The sequence below is a fragment of the Balaenoptera physalus genome (genome assembly GCF_965194825.1).
Source record: "Balaenoptera physalus genome assembly, chromosome: X".
In the NCBI taxonomy this organism is placed as follows: domain Eukaryota; kingdom Metazoa; phylum Chordata; class Mammalia; order Artiodactyla; family Balaenopteridae; genus Balaenoptera; species Balaenoptera physalus.
In genome coordinates this window covers 68,180,793-68,201,724 of record NC_138903.1, presented here as the reverse complement: position 1 = coordinate 68,201,724, position 20,932 = coordinate 68,180,793, and the positions used below count along the sequence as shown (strand labels likewise).

The 20,932-nt window shown below is 36.7% G+C and overlaps 1 protein-coding gene, 1 long non-coding RNA gene and 1 pseudogene across 3 annotated transcripts in view; 1 reads left to right on the top strand and 2 right to left on the bottom strand.

Annotated features, from left to right (window-relative positions):
• Positions 1-20,932, bottom strand: part of LOC309653088 (uncharacterized protein) — a 372,770-nt gene that overhangs the window by 318,982 nt on the left and 32,856 nt on the right. The gene's annotated exons all lie outside the window — the stretch shown is intronic.
• LOC309653135 lies at positions 50-14,677 on the top strand. Its single transcript, XR_014259008.1, has 2 exons — positions 50-9,794; positions 9,828-14,677. It is a non-coding gene; the product is annotated as an uncharacterized lncRNA (long non-coding RNA).
• Positions 12,641-20,932, bottom strand: part of LOC309653056 (putative P2Y purinoceptor 10) — an 82,787-nt pseudogene continuing 74,495 nt past the window's right edge. Inside the window, exon 2 of the transcript XR_014268766.1 lies at positions 12,641-13,733. The product of XR_014268766.1 is annotated as a putative P2Y purinoceptor 10 (transcript). The remainder of the gene's footprint in view (positions 13,734-20,932) is intronic.

Sequence of the window (20,932 nt, the reverse complement as noted above, 5' to 3'; positions counted from 1 at the left end):
CATTTACAGACAGTTCTGGTTGTACTCTGATGGTTTTGCAAAAATGTTCCTATAAAAGGGTTTCATCTTCAAGGAATTCATGGAAAAGAGTCTGACAAGCTCAGGTTTCTGGTACATGACTATACTGCTGAACTGAATGAATAAGCATTTTCAGAACTCTAATGGAAAACTGATGAATTCATAAAAGTGCTAATAAAAGATCAAGATAAAAAAAATTAATTACATGGGACTGAGTGAACTGATGAGTATGATTATAATTTTGTGACTTTCTGTTTGAATAAATAAATAAATAAATAAATAATAAATCCACTATGTATGTTAAAAAAAAAGAAAGGAAATCCATGGGACAATTTTAGTGTAGGTACAGGCAATCCTACAAATTTCAATACCTCTGAAAGAAGCAAACGCATACAGTAAAATAACTGAAGTTTATAATATGACCTTCAGTCATCCTAAAAAGATTACATTAAATGTTAGAGTTGAACCTCTTCTTAAATGATAACAATATTAATACTAATAATAACAAAAGCAAACATTTGTAAAGTGCTTAAGAGTTTATAAAGCACTTTCCAAAAAGTTTGCTTCATACTGAGATCATCTAGTCTAGCTTCCTTATGGACAAATAATAAAACTAAATCCCAAAGAAAGATAACTTGCCCAAAGTCACGTAGCTTATCAATGGCAGACCTGAAACTAGGATCCTGGTTCTCTGAATCTGGATTAATGCTTCTCTCATACACCATGTCCCCTTGTTTAAAACAAACTGCTTATGTGGATCAGAAAGAATATAATTTAGAAATATTTGCACCTAAAATGGTGTTTTAAATATTCAGATACTTAAAGAGCTACTTGATCATTTCTACAGAATACAATTGTCTAAAATACAGATTCCTCGAGGGCTTCAGAAAATCTAGGTTTTACCCTGCTCCCACCATCGTGGTAAATGTTATCTGTTTTTGTTTTGTTAGGCAATCACTATTACAAAAAATTCACACAAAACATTCTGTGAATTTCCAATCTTATAAAGACAAGAAAATAAGTTTATAATTTTATAAAACTAACCACTGCTTTTTGAAATACCATTTTAATGAAATCCAAATATGAAATTTTAAGTATCAAATTTTCCAATGGGAGTGATTTGTATTACAAAATGACTTAACCACAGAGATTTCAAAAATAGCAATTTTTCATTCTGCATTTATAATAAGATTCAATTCACCACTGTTCTCCTTACATGTATCTTTACTTGTGAGAAATGAGGTCCAACCGAAAAACTATATGCCTGTGTTTGATTCTTCATTAACTCATGGTTTACATATATCAAGTTGTGACTGAGGATGTTTATAGAGGAATTAATCTAGGCAGACCATGGCACAGTTGATTTTAATGAACGAATATAACAAAATATTTGCTAAATGAGTGTCATTATATAAAAGCGTACATTACATCACACATACAGACATCCAAGCAAAGAGCTTTCATTGCAAACTCTGAAACTCTGAAGTTCGTGAAATACATTAGGATACAATATTATTTTGTGCTTAAGCTGTATGTGTTGTGTGTGAATCTCATGATACTTTTGAGATATTTGGGATGAATCCAAATTGTTTATTCCCCTAAGGGGAGAAAATGAAAGTCTCATAGATGTTCCAAGTTATAAGGGTATTAATTCCCATAACTCCTAATAATATTAACAAACATTTCTTCTTTAGGCTACTTTTCTCAAATAGTGCATATTTCCTTTTTTTTTATTTTTAATTTTAAAAAATTCCTATAAAGGATTAATTACATGACAATACATTATCCTTGAGAAGAATGATAGAAATAAACACAAATGCCTTAAACCTGTACCATAATTACATTATAAAATTCTGAAATTTGTTTATACTACAATCATGATCATACCAGATTGCAAGCATGAAAAAAGTAGAGCATATGTTTTTATTGTCTCAACGTCACAGTGCATACCTAAAGTTAAATGATCAAATGTATGGAAGATACTACATACACACACATTCACAAATATACTCTTTCCCTCATATACATAAATATTTTAATATGGTTTAATGCTTCCTCAGTTTACTAATTTGTGATCTTTTTATATTGGGGACATATCTAAGAACCCAGGCAAGGTAACTCTAGGTACTCTGCTTTTAATCACAGTAACATTGTGAAACATTGTTTTCCTCTCCTCTGCAAAGAGCTTTGATTAACATGTGGCACACCTGTGGTGTAATGTAAGTGTGTTGGCTGCATGAAGTTTAGATAAATGCTTATTGTTATTGAGAACATGGCTGCTCTCCAAAAAAGTTAGATCATCACCTTTGACATATTGTCAGAGAATATAAGTACAAAAACAGGGTGATTCAAACAGATTGGAAGACTTTTAAAATGTTCTAGACTACCTGACTTCTTATGGGGATTCATGAACAACCTTGGGTTTACATCTCCTTGTGGTCTTGAGGAAAGAAGTAACACTGTGGCTTCACTTCTACCTTCAGTGGAGATGTATAATCTAGGATGAATCAGCAGCAATACTGATGTGGAATACTGATGTCCCTTTGACATGAGGGACTCAAAGGGAACATCTGTAAGATTATTGGAAATAAACATGAAAGTTCCTGTATAAATTTATTTTATTACATATTCATATAAAAACTATCTATCAAGTACTAAATGTTTTCAAGTGTTCAATTCTTTTTGAATCACTGTGTGTTGCTTTTTATGTCTTTGCAGTCCTATGGAGCAACTACTCTAAGAGTCATATATATCACAGTATGGTGAAATGTATATCATCCACATGCCCAGGTCCATGAAATCTCACCTTACATAATTTTTATAAATCACATTAATTTTGACTCTAAGCCCCCACTCATTAGAATAGATGGAGGAATGTGGGTGACCTCCCCCTCTCCAAGTTCCTATTCTAGGCACTTTGAGTTGCCTATAAATTAGGAGTGACTGCTGTAAGCCTCGGTGACTGCCATCATTGACATCAAACCTTCTGCCAAATGTTGTTTTCATGGATCCTGACCTTCCACATTTGGCAGGCACTGAAATGCCTCTCAGATTAGTCTTCCAAGCGATCACATGTCACACCAGAGAGATTCTATCAATGTGCTTAAGGTAACAGTGCTTAGAGTCAAGACTCTATGGCCATCCTGTAGTTACCATGCCATGCACAATGCACAAAGAGCATGACCTTCCAACACTTGCAGAAACTTAAGAAAATCCAAACCTGTATGAGTTTTAAGAAAGGTTATCCCTCTTTCCTCTAGTCTTGTCTCCCCAAAGCAGCAACATCAACCCCCTGACCTCTAGGATCACCCAGAGAATTAAGCCTCTTTAAAGGAGATAACTCACAAGAAAAATTGTTAATTCCCTGGAAAGGAGCTTAGAACTCAACCTTCCTATTTTTAAATGTTTGGGTGAGAGGAAACGTGTGGTGTGTGTATGTAGAGAAACGTCATCTATTTAATCTAGTGAGAATCTTTTTCAGCAGCAAGAGCAATGTAGAAATTACTATAGAAAGACATCATCCTCTCAGGTAGCCATTTTTTAATTCCACAGTGATCAGAATCTCCAGGGAGGAGGAAGAGTATATTTATGAAAGAGCATAGTCTCCAGAGGGAAAACTCTACTTACTAGTCCTGTGTCCTTGGACAAGTTTCCTCTCTCTGTCTTTTCTCATCTTGGAGAAACTGTGACAATTAAATGAGTTGATGTATCAGAAGCACTTACATGCCAGATGCATAGTAAGTGCTCGATAAATATTTTCAATTATTGTTAAAATTGTCAGATATCAACATAAGAAGACATTTATTTCTTAAATATATTCTTTATATGAGAAAAAGAATATTCTTTATGGGTAGTCTGTCCACTGGGATAATTTTTGGTTTTTCACTTTGGAGACAAGAAGTTTCCATTCTGTGTTGAGCAAATTTTTGGATCCTGCCTTTTTTAGCTTGAGAGAAACAAATGGTGGAATGATATTTTGTTGTCTTTTTGATACTCTTGAGCACATTTCACTCCTGTACTCCCCTGACAACTGTCCAGACTTCTGTTAATACTTGTCACATGTACTTGTAAGACAGGGGTCTGCGTCTTACTTTCTCTTTTCTTCCAGTTTTATTGAGATATAATTGACATACAGCACTGTATAGGTTTATGGTGTAAAACACAATGATCTGACTTACATACAACACGAAATGATTACCACAATAAGTTTAGTGAACATCCATCATCTTATATAGATACAAAGAATAGCATCTGTTTTTTCTATTTTATAAAGAAATAGAAAAAAAATTTTGCCTTGTGGTGAGAACTCAGGATTTTCTCTCAAAAATTTTCATGTATGATGTACAGTTGTGCTAGTTATATTTATCATGTTGTACATTACATCCCTAGTATTTATTTATCTTATAACAGTAAATATGTACCTTATGACCACCTTAAACCAATTCCCCCTGCCCCCATCCTATGCCTCTGGTAACCACAAATCTGATCCCTTTTTCTATGACTTTGTTTGATTCTTTGTTTCTGAAGTATAATTAACCTACAACACTATGTTAATTCCTGTTACACAACATAGTGACTTGATATTTCTATATATTTCAAAATGATCACCATGATAATTCTAGTTACCATCTGTCACCACACAAAGATACTACATAATTATTGATTATTCTCCACACTGTATGTTTCAAACTTGTGATTCATTTATTTTGTAATTGAAAGTCTGTACCTCAATCTCCCTCAACAATTTCTCTCCTCCTCCCACCCCCATTCCCTCTGGCAACCACCATTTGTTCTCTGTATCTATGTCTCTGTTTCTGTTTTGTTGTGTTTGTCCATTTGTTTTGTTTTGTTTTTTAGATTCCACATATAAGTGAAATCACACAGTACTTATCTCTGTCTGACTTATTTTACTTAAAACAATACTTTCTAGGCTCACCCATGTGGTCACAAATGATAAGATTTCATTCTTTTTATGATTAAATAATATTCCACTATATATATGTATATACTACATCTTCAATATTCATTCATCTATCGATGGACACTTGGGTTGCTTCCATATCTTGACTATTGTAAATAATGCTGCAAAAACATAGGGGTGCATATATCATATCTAACTACTGTATTTGTCTTTTTAGGATAAATATCCAGGAGTGAAATTGCTAGATTATATGATAGTTCTATTTTTACCTTTTTGAGGAATCTCTATAATTTTTTCCATAGTGGATGCACCAATTTAAATTCCCAGCAACAGTGCATGAGAGCACCCTTTTCTCCAATATTTGCCAAAACTTATTTTTTTGTTCTTGATAATTGTTATTTTTGACAGGTGTGAGGTGATATCTCATTTTAGTTTTTATTTGCATTTCCCTGATGATTAGTGGTGTTGAGCATCTTTTAATGTATTAATATATTTGTTGGCTATCTGTATGTTATTTTTGGAAAAATGTATATTCAGGTCCTCTGCCCATGTTTTAATCAGATTTTTAGTTTTTTGATGGTAAATTGTATATTTTGGATATTAACCTCTTACCAGATATATCATTTGCAAGTATCTTCTCCCATTCAGTATGCAGCCTTTTCATTTCATTGATAGTTTCCTTTGCTGTGCAAAATATTTTTGTTGATGTAGTCCCATTTGTTTATTTTTTTCTATTGTTTCCCTTGCCTGAGGAGACATATTTAAAAAATATTGCTAATGCAGATTTCACAGAGTATTACCTATATTTTCTTCTAGAAGTTTTATGGTTTCGGGTCTTACATTTAAGTATTTAATCCATTTTTAGTTTACTTTTGTATATGGTGTTAGAAATTAATCCCATTTTATTATTTTGCATGTAACTGTCCAGTTTTCCCAGTAACATTTACTGAAGAGGCTGTCTTTTCTCCATTGCATATTCATGTCTCCTTTGTCATAGATTAATTGCCCATATAAGTGTGTCTGTATCATAGAGTTTTGATTTGTAGTATAGTATAGCTTTGTAGTATAGTTTGAAATCAGGGAGCATGATACTTTGGACTATTTAGGGTCACATTTTTTAATTATTTGTTCTAAATCTGTGAAAAATGCCATTGTTATTTGATAGAGGTTGCATTGAATCTGTAGATTGCCTTGGGTTGTATGGTCATTTTAGCAATATTGATTCTTCCTATCCATGAGCATAGTATGTCCTTGCATCTGCTTGTGTCCTCTTCAGTTTCATTCATCACTGAGCTATAGTTTTCAGAGTACAGGTCTTTTACCTACTTAGTTAGATTTATTCCTAGGTATTTTACTCTTTTTGATGTGATAGTAAATAGGATTGCTTTCTTAATTTCTTTTTCTAATAGTTCCTTTATAGTGTATAAAATTGCAACAGATTCCTATATATTAATCTTGTGTCCTGCACTTTACAGAATTCTTTAATGAGTTCTAGTAGTTTTCTTGGTGACATCTTTAGGATTTTCTATATAGAGTACCATGTCATTGGTAAGCAAAAACAGTTTTACTTCTTCCTTTCCACATTGGATTCCTGATTGCTGTGGCTAGGACTTTCAATATTATGTTGAATAAAAGTCTTGAGAGTGGGCATCCTTGTCTTGCTCCTGATCTTAGAATAAATGCTTTCACCTTTTTATCATTGAGTATAATGTTATCTGTGGGCTTGTCATATACAGCCTTTATTATATTGAGGTATATTCCCTCTATGTCCATTTTCTGGAGAGCTTTTTATCATAAATGGATGTTGAATTTTGTCAAAAGCTTTTTCTGCACCTATTGAGATGACCATATGATTTTTATTCTTCAATTTGTTAATGTGGTATATTAAATTATTTTGCAGATATTGAACTATCCTTGTGTCCTTGGAATAAATCTCACTTGATCATTATGTATGATCTATTTAATGTATTGTTGGATTTGGTGTGCTAATATTTTGTAGAGAATTTTTGCATCTATGTTCATCAGTGATATTTGCCTGTAATTTTCTTTTTTGTGTGATATCTTTGTCTGGTTTTGCTAACAGGGTGATGCTGGCCTCTTAGAATTAGTTCAGAAGCATTATGTGCTCTGCAAATTTATTGAATAGTTTGAGAAAACTAAGTATTAACTCTTCTCTACATGTTTGGTAGAATTCACCTGTGAAGCCATCTGTTCCTGACCTTTGTTTGATGGAAGCTTTTTAAATTACTGATTCAGTTTCATTACTGATAATTGGTCTGTTCATATTTTTTATTTCTTCCTTGTTCAGTCTTGGGAGATTGTACATTTCTAGGAATTTTTTCCATTTCTTTTATGTTGTCCATTTTATTGGCATATAGTTGTTCATAGTAAGCTCTTATGATCCTTTGTATTTCTGTGGTGTCACCTATAACTTCTTTTTCGTTTTTCATTTTATTGATTTGGGTCCTCTCTCTTTTTTCTTGATGAGCCTGGCTAAAGCTTTATCGATTTGGTTCATCTTTTCAAAGAACTAACTCTTAGTTTTATTGACCTTTCTATATTTAATTTATTTCAGCTCTGATCTTTATTTCTTTCCTTCTACTAACTTTGGGTTTTGTTAATTCTTCTTTTCCTACTTCCTATAGGTGTAAGGTTAGGCTTTTAATTTGAGATTTTTCTTGTTTCCTGAGAAAAGCTTGTGCAGTAAGTCCCTTACATACGAAAAATTCCATCCTGAGAGCTCATTCTTAAGTCCAACAAAGTTAGCATAGGTACCCAACTAACACAATTGGCTATATACTGCTAGTTTTACACTTGGCTTGTGGACTTCCTGTGCTTGAAATAAAGATACTGTACTACTGTACTCTATACAGTACTGTACAGTAAAGTACACAAAAGCACAACCACTCATAGAGAATGCATGTATGAGACAATGTATGCCAGACACGTGAACTAACTTACATTATTGGACATGCAAACACATGTTCACATCTTTGAAAGATCACGACTTGAAGGTTTGTATGTATGGAACTTACTGTATGATATTTCTATAAACTACTCTCTTAGAAATGCTTTTGCTGAAACCCACAGATTTTGGATCATTGTAATTTCATTTGCACTTATCTCCAGGTACTTTTCATTTTCTCTTTGAGATCTTCAGTAATCCACTGGTTATTTATTGCACATTGTTTAGCCTCCTTGTGTTTGTGATTTTTGCAGTTTTTTTCCATGTAATTGATTTCTAGTCTAGTCTCATAACATTGTGGTCAGAAAAGATGGCTGATATATGATTTCAATTTTCTTAAACTTACCAAGACTTGTTTTGTCATCTAGCATGTGATCTGTCCTGGAGAATGTTTCATGTGCACTTGAAAATAATTTATATTCTGTTGCTGATCTAATGTGTCATTTAAGACCAGTGTTTCCTTACTGATTTTCTGTCTGGATGATCAGTCCAATGATGTAAGTGGAGTGTTAAAAAGTCCCCTACAATTATTGTGTTATTGTCAATTTCTCATTTTATGTCTGTTAATATTTGCTTTATGTATTTATGTACTAATGTTGGGTGCATATATATTTACAATTATTATATATTCTTCTTGTATATATCCCTTTATCATTATGTAATGTCTTTTTTTGTCTCTTATTACAGTCTTTATTTTAAGGTCTATTTTGTTTGATGGAAGTATTGCTACCCCTGCTTCCTTTCGTTTCCATGTGCATGGCATATCTTTTGCCATCTTCCCATTTTCAGTTCACATGTGTCTTGAGATCTTAAGGGAATCTCTTGTAGCCCACATATATATGAGCCTTATTTTTGTATCCATTCAGCCACTCTATGTCTTTTGATTGGAGCATATGTTCCATTTATATCTAAAGTAATTATTGGGCTTCCCTGGTTGTGCAGTGGTTAAGAACCCACCTGCCAGTGCAGGGGACACGGGTTAGAGCCCTGGTACAGGAAGATCCCATGTACGGCACAGCAACTGGGCCTGTGCACCACAACTGCTGAGCCTGTGCTCTAGAGCCCATGTGCCACAACTACTGAAGCCTGCATGCCTAGATCCCATGCTCCCCAACAAGAGAAGCCACTGCAATGAGAAACCCATGCACTGCAATGAAGAGTAGCGCCCACTTACTGCAACTAGAGAAAACCCACACACAGCGACAAAGACCTAACACAACCAAAAATAAAAACAAATAAATAAATAAATTTATTTTTTAAATAAATAAATAAATAAAGTAATTATTGATAGATATAGTTCTTTTTGTTCCTTTCTTCTTCTTTTGGTCTCTTCTCTTGTGATTTGATAAATATCTTCAGTGGTATGTTTGGATTCATTTCTGTCTTTGGTGTTCTGTATCTATTATGGATTTTTGGTTTGTGGTTATCATGGGTTTTATATATAACAATCTATATATATGCATGTTATATAAGTTGCTGATTTCTTAACTTTGAAAGCATTTTTCCAACCATGAAATTTTACTTCTCCCCCATTTATTGTTTTTGACATCATATTTTACATCTTTTTGTTTTGTGTATCCCCTTAACTACTTATCATGTATACAGCTGATTTTACAACTTTTGTCTTTTAACCTTCCTTCTAGCTTTATATGTTGTTGATTTACTACCATTACTGCATATTTGCCTTTACCAATGAGATTTTTCATTTCTTAATTTTCATATTTCTAGCTGAGGCTTTTCTTTTTCTGCTTAGAGAAATCCCTTTAACAGTTCTTTTAAATCTGGTTTTGTGCTCCTGAACTCTTTCTGTTTTTGCTTGCCTGTAGAACTTTTAATATCTCCTTCAAATCTGAATGTTAGCCTTGTCAGGTTGAGTATTCTTCATGATAGGTTTTTCCCCTTCATTCCTTTAAATATGTCAAGGTTTTTCCCCTTCATTCCTTTAAATATGTCATGGCCCACGCCTCTACCTGCAGAGTTTCTACCTAAAAGTCAATGATAGTATTATGGGAGTTTCATTGTATGTAACTTGCTACTTTTCCCTTGCTGCTTTTAATATTCCCTTTTTTCTTTTTCTTTTTTTTTCATTTTAATTACAGTGTGTCTTTGTGTAGTCATTTTTGGTTTGATCCTGCTTGCAAAGTCTCTGTGCTTCCTGGACCTGGATGAATTTTTCATTTCGCAAGTTAGTTAAGTTTTCAGCTATTATGTCTTCAAATATGTTCTTTGCCACTTCCTCTTTCTCTTCTCATTCTGGGACCCCTATAATGAGAATGTTATTATGCTTGATGTTGTCTCAGAGGTCTCTTAAACTGTTCCCATTTTTTAAAATTCTGTGTTCTTTTTTCTGTTTAGCTAAAACAATTTCCACTACTCTGTCTTCCACTTTGCTGATCTGTTCCTATGTATCATCTAATCTACTGTTGATTCATTCAAGTTTAATTTTTAGTTCATTTATTATATTCTTCATCTCTGTTTGGTTCTTCTTTATATTTTCTAACTCTTTTTTATTACTATTCTCACTGTGTTCATCCACTTTTTGTCCTGAGTTATTTGAGCATCTTTATGATCACCACCATGAATGCTTTATTGGGTAGATTGCTTATCTACAATTAAATTAGTTCTTCTTCTGGGGTTTTATCTTGTTACTTCATTTGGAACATATTGCTCTGTCACTTCATTTTGTCTAATTTGCTGTTTTTATTTCTATGTATTTGGTATACTGCTTATATTTCCTTATCTTAGAGAAGTAGTCTTATGTAGGAGACATGCTATGGGGCACAGCAGCACACTCCCTTCTTGTCACCAGAGCTACATGCTCTCAGGGTGCCCCCTATATGGGCTATCTGGGTTTTCCTGCTGTGATAAGCTGACTACTATGGATACTGGTAGGTGTATCTGTCTCCTGGTCCAGTTGGTTGCCAGCCCCTGCCTTGTGTGGAGACTACTGGCTTCTGGTGGGTAAGGCATAATCCTGCCATGACTAGGTGCATGACCAGGGAAATCCTGGTCCTGGTGCCAGCCCACTGGTGAGATGGGCTATGTCATAAGGTGGCTGGCTGCAGGGTTAGGATCCTGGAGCTAGTATCCACCTGCTGTTGAGCTGGGCCATGGCCAAGGGCAGATGGCTGAGGGGATCAAAGTGTCCTAGAGCTGGTTTCAACATCCTCATGGGAGGATATGGTGCCTTGGGCATCCTGACGCTGGTGCCTTCCCACTCGTGGGTAAGGCTTGGTCCCAGGGATACTACCAGCTCCTTGTGTGCAGAGTTAGGACCTGGGGTCTTTGACTATGGTCGGGAGTCCCAGAGCTAGTGTCAACTCAATGGTGGGTGGAGCTGGGACCAAGAGGGTCCTTGGGCTAGTTCTGGCCCAATGGGCACAACTGAATCCTGGTATATCTGGCTGCAGTGTGCAGGGGGTCCCAGAGTTGATGTCCACCCACATGTGGGAAGGGCTGGGACCCAAATATCCCAGGGCTAATTCCCATCCCTGGGGGGTAAGGCTGGACCCCAGTGTTAGTGCTGGCCCACTGGTGGGTGGAGCTGGGTCCTGGTTATTCTGGCTCTGGGGCCTTGATTTCACAGACCTGGTGCTGGCCTGTTGTGTGTTGGGCTGGATTTTGTGTGCTGTGGTGAACAAGGCCAGGTCCTTGGAAGCTCAGGGGGTCCTAAATCAGCCAGCCTGCTAGAGGGAGGATCCCAAAATGGTGTTGCCAGCATCAGTGCCCTCATGGTAGGATGAGTTTCCAAAAATAGCTGCTGTCAGTGTCGATGTCCCTAGGGTGAGCCCCAATTGCCTCCTCTCTGGGAGGCTCTCCAAGATCAGAAGATCAGCAAGTGGGTCTAACCCAAGTTTGTTTCAAATTGTTGCTTCTGCCCTGGGTCTCAGAGCTTGTGAGATTTTGTGTGTGCCCTTTAAGAGTACAGTCTCTATTTCCCACAGCCCTTCAGCTCTCCTGAAACTAAGCCCCACTGGCCTTGAAAGCCAAACAGTCTAGAAGCTTGTCTTTCTAGTGCAGGATCTCTGGGCTGGGGAGCTTAATGTGGGGCTCAGACCCTTCATTCCTTGTGGAGAACCTCTGCAATTGTAATTATTCTCCTGTTTGTGGGTCACCTATCCAGGGGTATGGCTCTTGACTATACTGTGTCTCCACTTCTCCTACCCATCTTGTTGTGGTTCCTTCTTTACTTTAGTTGTAAAATATCTTTTCTGCTAGTGTTCAGGTTGTTCTCATCAATGGTTGCTCTGTAAGTATTTGTAATTTTGGTGTGCCTGTGGAAGGAGTTGAGATCAGGGTCTTCCTACTTTGCCATCTTGGCCACTCCACCTGTGTATAACTTTTTGATAAAGCAAAGATAGTATTGTTCTCCTGTACATTTTTAAATGTGTAGACAATTCATCTATGTTCATCTATTTTCAATTTGCATTTTGTTTCTTGCAGGGGAAGGTGAAAATTTTGGACCTATTGTTGAGGAACAGGGGTGCAGTTCATTCTGTTGTTCATCCTTTTGTGTAAATAAAGTTATTTTCTCATATGCTCCATAGAACAATATTTCCATTTGGACAGAAAATATAGGCTTTAATATTTTTTTCCAGAAGAATCATTTTGAGGATTAAGGAAAAGGAGCCATGTTTCATTAAGGCACTTAAGGGTACCATTTTTTTAAAGAAAGATCTTCAAGGTGACATAGATAAACTGATAGAGCATATAGATTATTCTAGGTAATTATTTGATTACATTGTTTTGGAATCATCCATAAATTCAAGAGAGATAGTTTGAAGATCCTCCTTCCTATGCTGAATTTCCAAAGCACCATCCTTGCATTTCACACATGACTGAAGAACCAAACTACCATGCTCCGAAAATCCATCACGAAATTCTGAGGTCATAAAATAATATACAACTGGATCAAGACAGCAATTTAGATTTGCAAGACACAGGGAAATTATGTGGAAAAATTGAGTGCTCTTAATAAAGGAGCAGTTTGAAAAGATTCGTTGCTTCACCATCATAAAGAAAGGGAAGTTGAGGTGGTAGGGTGTGAAACACACAATGAATACCACTGCACACATCAGGACCATCCACAAAGCCTTTTTTCTCTCTTTGGTATTCTGAGGGGGAACTTGGAATTCCTGTAAAATTTTTCTTGTTCTCCATGTGCAATAAGTAATAATTACAACAGGTAAAACAAACCCTCCAAGTTCAGCTACAGTTACCATGCCAATAGTAGACACCATGCTAATGTGTTGAAGCCCTAAATCGGCAAAGCAGGATTCAGTATTGTTGGCTAATCCAGCATTTCTCAGAATTGGAAGTGGCAAACAAGCAGTCCCCACGATGACCCAGATGGCAGCACTGATGCCCACATCATACCTACGCTTCCAGTCTCTGGCCCTGAAAGGCTTGAGGAGAAAGAAGCACCTTTAAAGGCTGATGCATGTCAGGAAACAAATACTGGCATACATGTTGAGATACTTTAGGTAGAAGCACAGCAGGCAAAGGGCCCTCTGGAAAGGCCAGTGGTGGCTGATGTAATAGTAAATCCGGAGGGGTAAAGACAGCACATGAGCAAGGTCAGCCACAGAGAGGTTGATCATAAAACTGATGGCTTTATTTTTCTTGTTGATGAAGCGGCACAAAACCCACAAGGCTGCACTGTTCACCAGTAGACCAGGGATAAATATGAGGATGTAAGTGGTTGCATAGAGAGAGTACTGAAATGACATTTGAAGATCAGTGCACTTTGCCCTTGTACTGTTTGCGCTGTTACTTCCCATCTTGGGAATTTGTGTTCCTTCCTTAGGGAAAGCATCAGAGTGATGATTTCTGCAGAAAATAGAGAAAAATAGGGTCAAGGGCATATCAGTCCATGTTTGGGTATACAAATATATTTGTATTCTACCAAAGAGGTATTCAAGTGTGAACTTTCATAAACTCAAAAAGTCTTTTCTATGTAAACTGAAAATATCTTGCCAATCTACAACTGGATAAGAGTACTGTTGAAGATATTTTCAGAATCAAAAAGATCAATGTTTTGGCAATAACTTCAGTCAGGTTTTTCCCTTAGTAGTCAGAGGAAGTAATCAAACTTGCAGAGATAACCAAAAAGTAAGTCTGCCTGGCAAATAGCTGCCAAACATACATTTCAAAATTCTTGTTTTACATTCAGTTTTACAATTATCTCTATCTGTATTTTCAAAGTTTGAGATCCAGCTTTCCCTATCCTCAATGCTGAGAGAGATAAAACTCAATCTATTTTGAAAGACAATCTTATCAGGGATTAGATGACTGCTGAGGTTAGTCGATGAACATTTAGGAATGAAACATGGGATAAAGGTCTGGGGAAGGGCTGCCAGGTCACTAGGCCTTGAAAGATAGGGGCTTGGAAAAGATATTACAACTCAGATAAACTTTGTCTCCTTCAGAATTTGGCTGAGGGCACAATTAGTTCTGCTTATATAGCATGGAACTTTCAGAAGCTTCAGTAACTTTAAAGATCTGTATTTATTAACAGAATTACAGTAGCTTCAGACATTCACATTTATTGAGACTATCCTTGCAACCATTGAAAGCAACTGCCAGAATATGTGACGGACTAGAGGGTATCTGGTAGTAGATGCAGCAAAAGGGGCTGCCTCTACTTCAGCTCTAGCTCTCAGGGCAAGTTCAGTGAAAAAGTTATTAATGTGGATGGTTACATTTTTAACAATCATAATTGTTAGAAGTCCTCCCTTCTAGTGAGACAAAACTCCACATCCCTGACATTTCAACCTAGTTCAGCCTACCAAAGCCAAATAAAATAAAGTCTACTCCCTGTTACACATGACACTCTTCAAATATCTAAAGATAGGAATTCTGTCATCTCTCATGTCTTCCCTTATCCAGGTTAAACGTTCATTCCTAGTATGGCATGGTTCTTTTTCTTGGCTTTCTTTTGGATCAGAACATTTTGCTTTTAGCCAAAAGCCACTACAACACAGCTTATTTTACCCATGAAAAGAACAGTTAAAGAACCCAAATGTTTAATATATTAGGAAATATAACATGCATTTGATTGCAGAAAAAAAGCATAAATGCGATTTTAATACTCTCTTATAATTGTCATCACTTGCATAAACATTTAGTTTGCTTCACAATTATAGAATTAAAAGGAAAATAAGACAGACTTAACATAACTATTGAAAGCAATATAGAGTCTAAGACAGTGCCTACTCAACCCTAAACACAACCAATTAAAAATGTAAAAATCAGAGGGAGAGGAGTCAAGATGGCAGAAGATGAGAACGTGGAATTTGTCACTCCTCACAAATACATCAAGAATACATCTACAGAGAAAGGACCTTCAGATGGTGGAGGAGTAAGACGTGGAGATCATCTTCCTCCCCACAGATACATCAGAAATACATCTACATGTGGAACAACCCTTACAGAACACCTACTGAATGTTTGCAGAAGACCTCAGACTTCCCAAAAGACAAGAAACTCCCCATGTACATGGGTAGGGCAAAAGAAAAAAAAAAAAAATGGAGACCAAAAGAATAGGGATGGGACCTGCACCTCTGGGAGGGAGCTGTGAAGGAGGAAAAGTTTCCACACACTAAGAAGCCCCTTCACTGGCAGAGATGGGGGATGGGCTGGGGGGAAGCTTTTGAGCCATGGAGGAGAGGGCAGCAACAGGGGTGCAGAGGGCAAAGTGGAGAGATTCCTACACAAAAATCAGTGTCGACCAGCACTCACCAGCCTGAGAGGCTTGTCTGCTCACCCGGTGGGGTGGTGGGTAGCTGGGAGCTGATGCTCGGGCTTCAGAGGTCAGATCCCAGGGAGAAGACTGAGGTTGGCTGCATGAACACAGCCTGAAGGAGGCTAGTGCACCACAGCTAGCCAGGAGGGAGTCCAGGAAAAACTCTGGAACTGCCTAAGAGACAAGAGAACATATTTTGGGCTGCACATGGAGACAGGGTTCAAAGCATGACCTAAATGAGCTCCAGAGATAAGTGCGACCGGCAGCTATCAGCACAGACACCAGAGACGGGCATGAAATGCTAAGGTTGCTGCTGCAGCCACCAAGAAGCCTGTGTGCAAGCACAGGTCACTATCCACACACACACACCTCCCCCTCAGGAGCCTGTGCAACCTGCCACAGCCAGGGTCCCGTGATCCAGGGACAACATCCCCGGGAGAACACATGGCATGCCTCAGGCTGCTGCAAAGTCGTGCTGGTCTCTGCTGCCACATGCTCACCCCACATTCCAATTATAACTACTGTACCCCTCCCTCCCCCAGGCCTGAGTGAGCCAGAGCCCCCTCATCAGCTGCTACTTTAACCCCATCCTGTCTGGGTGGGGAACAGACGCCCTCAGGCGACCTAAACACAGAGGCAGGGCCAAATCCAAAGCTGAACCCCAGGAGATGTGCAAACAAAGAAGAGAAAGGGACATTTCTCCATGCAACCTGAGGAGGAGCAGATTAAATCTCCACAATCAACTTGATGTACCCTGAATCTGAGGAAAACCTGAATAGACAATGAATCACCACAAAATTGAGATGGTGGACTTTGAGAGCAACTATAGAATTGGGGTTTGCTTTCACAATTTAATTTCCTTCTGGTTTTATGTTTAACTTAGTTTAGTATTTAGAGCTTATTATCATTGGTAGATTTGTTTATTGATTTGGTTGCTCTTTATTTATACATATATATATTTTTCCTTTTTCTCTTTTTGTGAGTGTGTATGTGTATGCTTCTTTGTGTGATTTTGTTCATACATCTTTGCTTTTCCCATTTGTCCTACGGTTCTGTCTGTTGGTATTTTTGCCTTCTTTTTTAGTATAGTTTTTAGTGCTTGTTATCACTGGTGGATTTGTTTATTGGTTTGGTTTCTCTCTTCTTTCTTTCTTTCTTCTTTTTATTTTTATTACTTTTTAAATTTTTTATTTTTAATAATATTTTTATTTCAATAACTTTATTTTATTTTATTTTTCTTTCTTTCTTTCTTTTCTCCCTTTTCTTCTGAGCTGTGTGGCTGACAGGGTCTGGGTGCTCCGACCGGGTGTCAGGTCTGAGCCTCTTGGGTGGGAGACTCGAGTTCAGGACATTGGACCACCAGAGACTTCCCAGCCCCATGTAATATCAAACAGCAAAATCTCTCCCATAGATCTCCATCTCAGTGTTAAGACCTAACTCTACTCAACGACCAGCAAGCTACAGTGCTGAACAGCCCATAGCAAACAACTAGCAACACAGGAACACAAGCCCACCCGTTAGCAGAGAGGCTGCCTAAAATTATAAAAAGTTCACAGACACACCAAAACACATCCCGGGATGCGGTTCTGCTCACCAAAAAGACAAGATCCAGCCTCATCCACCAGAGCACAGGCACCAGTCCCCTCCACCAGGAAGCCTACACAAGCCACTAAACCAACCTTAGCAACTGAAGGCAAACACCAAAAACAATGGGAACTAGGAACCTGCAGCCTGTGAAGAAGAGACACCAAACACAGTAAGTTAAGCAAAATGAGAAGACAGAGAAACACACAGCAGATGAAGGAGCAAGGTAAAAACCCACCAGACCAAACAAATGAAGAGGAAATAGGCAGTACACCTAAAAAAGAATTCAGAGTAATGATAGTAAAGATGATCCAAAACCTTGAAAATAGAATGGAGAAAATAAAAGAAATGTTTAACAAGGACCTAGAGGAACTAAAGAGTAAACAAACAATGATGAACAACACAATAAATGAAATTTAAAATTCTCTAGAAGGAATCAATAGCAAAATAACTGAGGCAGAAGAATGGATAAATGACCTGGAGTATAAAATAGTGGAAATAACTACTGCAGACCAGAATAAAAAAAAAAAAGAATGAAAATAATTGAGGACAGTCTCAGAGACTTCTGGAACAACATTAAACGCACCAACATTCGAATTATAGGGGCCCAGAAGAAGAAGAGAAAAAGAAAGGGACTGAGAAAATATTTGAAGAGATTATAGTTGAAAACTTCCCTAATATGGGAAAGGAAATAGTTAATCAAGTCCAGGAAGCACAGAGAGTCCCATACAGGATAAATCCAAGGAGAAACACGCCAAGACACATATTAATCAAACTATCAAAAATTAAATACAAAGAAAACATATTAAAAGCGGCAAGGGAAAAACAACAAATAACATACAAGGGAATCGCCATAAGGTTAACAGCTGATCTTTCAGCACAAACTCTGCAAGCCAGAAGGGTGTGGCAGGACATATTTAAAGTGATGAAAGGAAAAAAACTACAACCAAGATTACTCTACCCAGCAAGGAACTCATTCAGATTTGACAGTGAAATTAAAACCTTTACAGAAAAACAAAAGCTAAGAGAATTCAGCACCACCAAGCCACCTTAACAACAAATGCTAAAGGAATTTCTCTAGGCAGGAAACACAAGAGAAGGAAAAGATCTACAATAACAAACCCAAAACAGTTAAGAAAATGGTAATAGGAATATATATATCGATAATTACCTTAAATGTAAATGGATTAACTGTTCCAACCAAAAGACAAAGACTGTCTGAATGGATACAAAAACAAGACCCATATATATGCTGTCTACAAGAGACCCACTTCAGACTTAGAGACACATACAGGTTGAAAGTGAGAAAATGGAAAAAGATATTCCATGCAAATGGAAATCAAAAGAAAGCTGGAGTAGTAATTCTCATATCAGACAAAATCAACATTAAAATAAAGACTATTACAAGAGACAAAGAGGGCACTACATAGTGAACAAGGGATCAATCCAAGAAGAAGATATAACAATTTTAAATATTTATGCACCCAACATAGGAGGACCTCAGTACATAAGGCAAATGCTAAGAGTCATAACAGGATAAATTGACAGTAACACAATCATAATAGGGGACTTTAACACCCCACTTTCACCAATGGACAGATCATCCAAAATGAAAATAAATAAAGAAACACAAGCTTTAAATGATACATTGAACAAGATGGACTTAATTGATATTTATAGGACATTCCATCCAAAAACAACAGAATATACTTTCTTCTCAAGTGCTCATGGAACATTCTCCAGGACAGATCATATCTTGGGTCACAAATCAAGCCTTGGTAAATTTAAGAAAATTGTAATCGTATCAAGTATCTTATCCAACCACAATGCTATAAGACTAGATATCAATTACGGGGAAAATCTGTAAAAAATACAAACACATGGAGGCTAAATAATGCATGACTAAATAACCAGAGATCACCGAAGAAATCAAAGAGGAAATTTAAAAATACCTAGAAAAAAAAAAATGAAACCACGATGAACCAAAACCTATGAGATGCAGCAAAAGCAGTTCTAAGAGGGAAGATTATAGCAATACAATCCTACCTCAAGAAAAAAGAAACACCTCAAATAAACAACCTAACATTACACTTAAAGCAATTAGAGGAAGAAGAACAAAGCAGAAGGAAAGAAATCATAAAGATCAGATCAGAAATAAATGAAAAAGAAATGAATGAAATGATAGCAAATATCAATAAAACTAAAAGCTGGTTCTTTTAGAAGATAAACCAAATTTGTAACCATTAGCCAGACTCATCAAGAAAAAAAAGGGAGAAGACTCAAATCAATAGTCAGAAGTGAAAAAGGAGAAGTACCAACTGACAGTGCAGAAATACAAAGGATCATGAGAGATTACTACAAGCAACTATATGGCAATAAAGTGGACAACCTGGAAGAATTTGACAAATTCTTAGAAAAGAACACCCTTCAGAGACTGAACCATGAAGAAAGAGAAAATATAAACAGACCAATCAGAAACACTGAAATTGAGACTAAATTAATTTAGTGATTAAAAATCTTCCAAGAAATGAAAGCCCAGGACCAGATGGCTTCACAGGCGAATTCTCTCAAACATAGAGAGAAAAGCTAACACCTATCTTTCTCAAACTCTTCCAAAATATAGCAGAGGGAGGAACACTCCCAAACTCATTCTATGAGGCCACCATCACCATGATACCAAAACTAGACAAATATGTCACAAAGAAAGAAAACTACAGGCCAATATCACTGATGAACATAGATGCAAAAATCCTCAACAAAATACTAGCAAACAGAATCCAACAGCACATTAAAAGGATCATACACCATGGTCAAGTGGGGTTTACCCCAGGAATGCAAGGATTCTTCATTAGCCACAAATCAATCAATGGGATAAACCATATTAACAAACTGAAGGAGAAAAATCATATCGTCATCTCAATAGACGCACAAAAAGCTTTCAACAAAATTCAACACACATTTACAATAAAAACCCTCTGGACAGTAGGCATAGAGGGAACTTCCTTCAATATAATAAAGGCCATATATGACAAACTCACAGTCAAGATCGTTATCAATGGTGAAAAATTGAAATCATTTCCACTAAAGTCAGGAACAAGGCAAGGTTGCCCACTCTCACCACTATTATTCAACATAGTTTTGGAAGTTTTAGCCACAACAATCAGAGAAGAAAAAGAAATAAAAGGAATCCAAATTGGAAAAGAAGAAGTAAAACACTCAATGTTTGCATATGACATGATACTATAACTAGAGAATCCTAAAGATGCTACCAGAAATCTAGTAGAGCTAATCAATGAATTTGGGAAAGTAGCAGGATACAAAATTAATGCACAGAAATCTCTTGCATTCTTATACACTAATGATGAAAAATCTGAAAGAGAAATTAAGGAAACACTCCCATTTATCATTGCAGCAAAAAGAATAAAATACCTCAGAATAAACCTACCTAAGAAGACAAAAGACCTGTATGCAGAAAACTATAAGACAGTGATGAAAGAAATTAAAGATGTTACAAACAGATGGAGAGATATACCATGTTATTGGATTGGAAGAATCAACATTGTGAAAATGACTATACTACCCAAAGCAATCTACAGATTCAATGCAATCCCTATCAAACTACAAATGGCATTTTTCACAGTACTATAACAAAAAATTTTACAATTTGTATGGAAACACAATAGACCTTGAATAGCCAAAG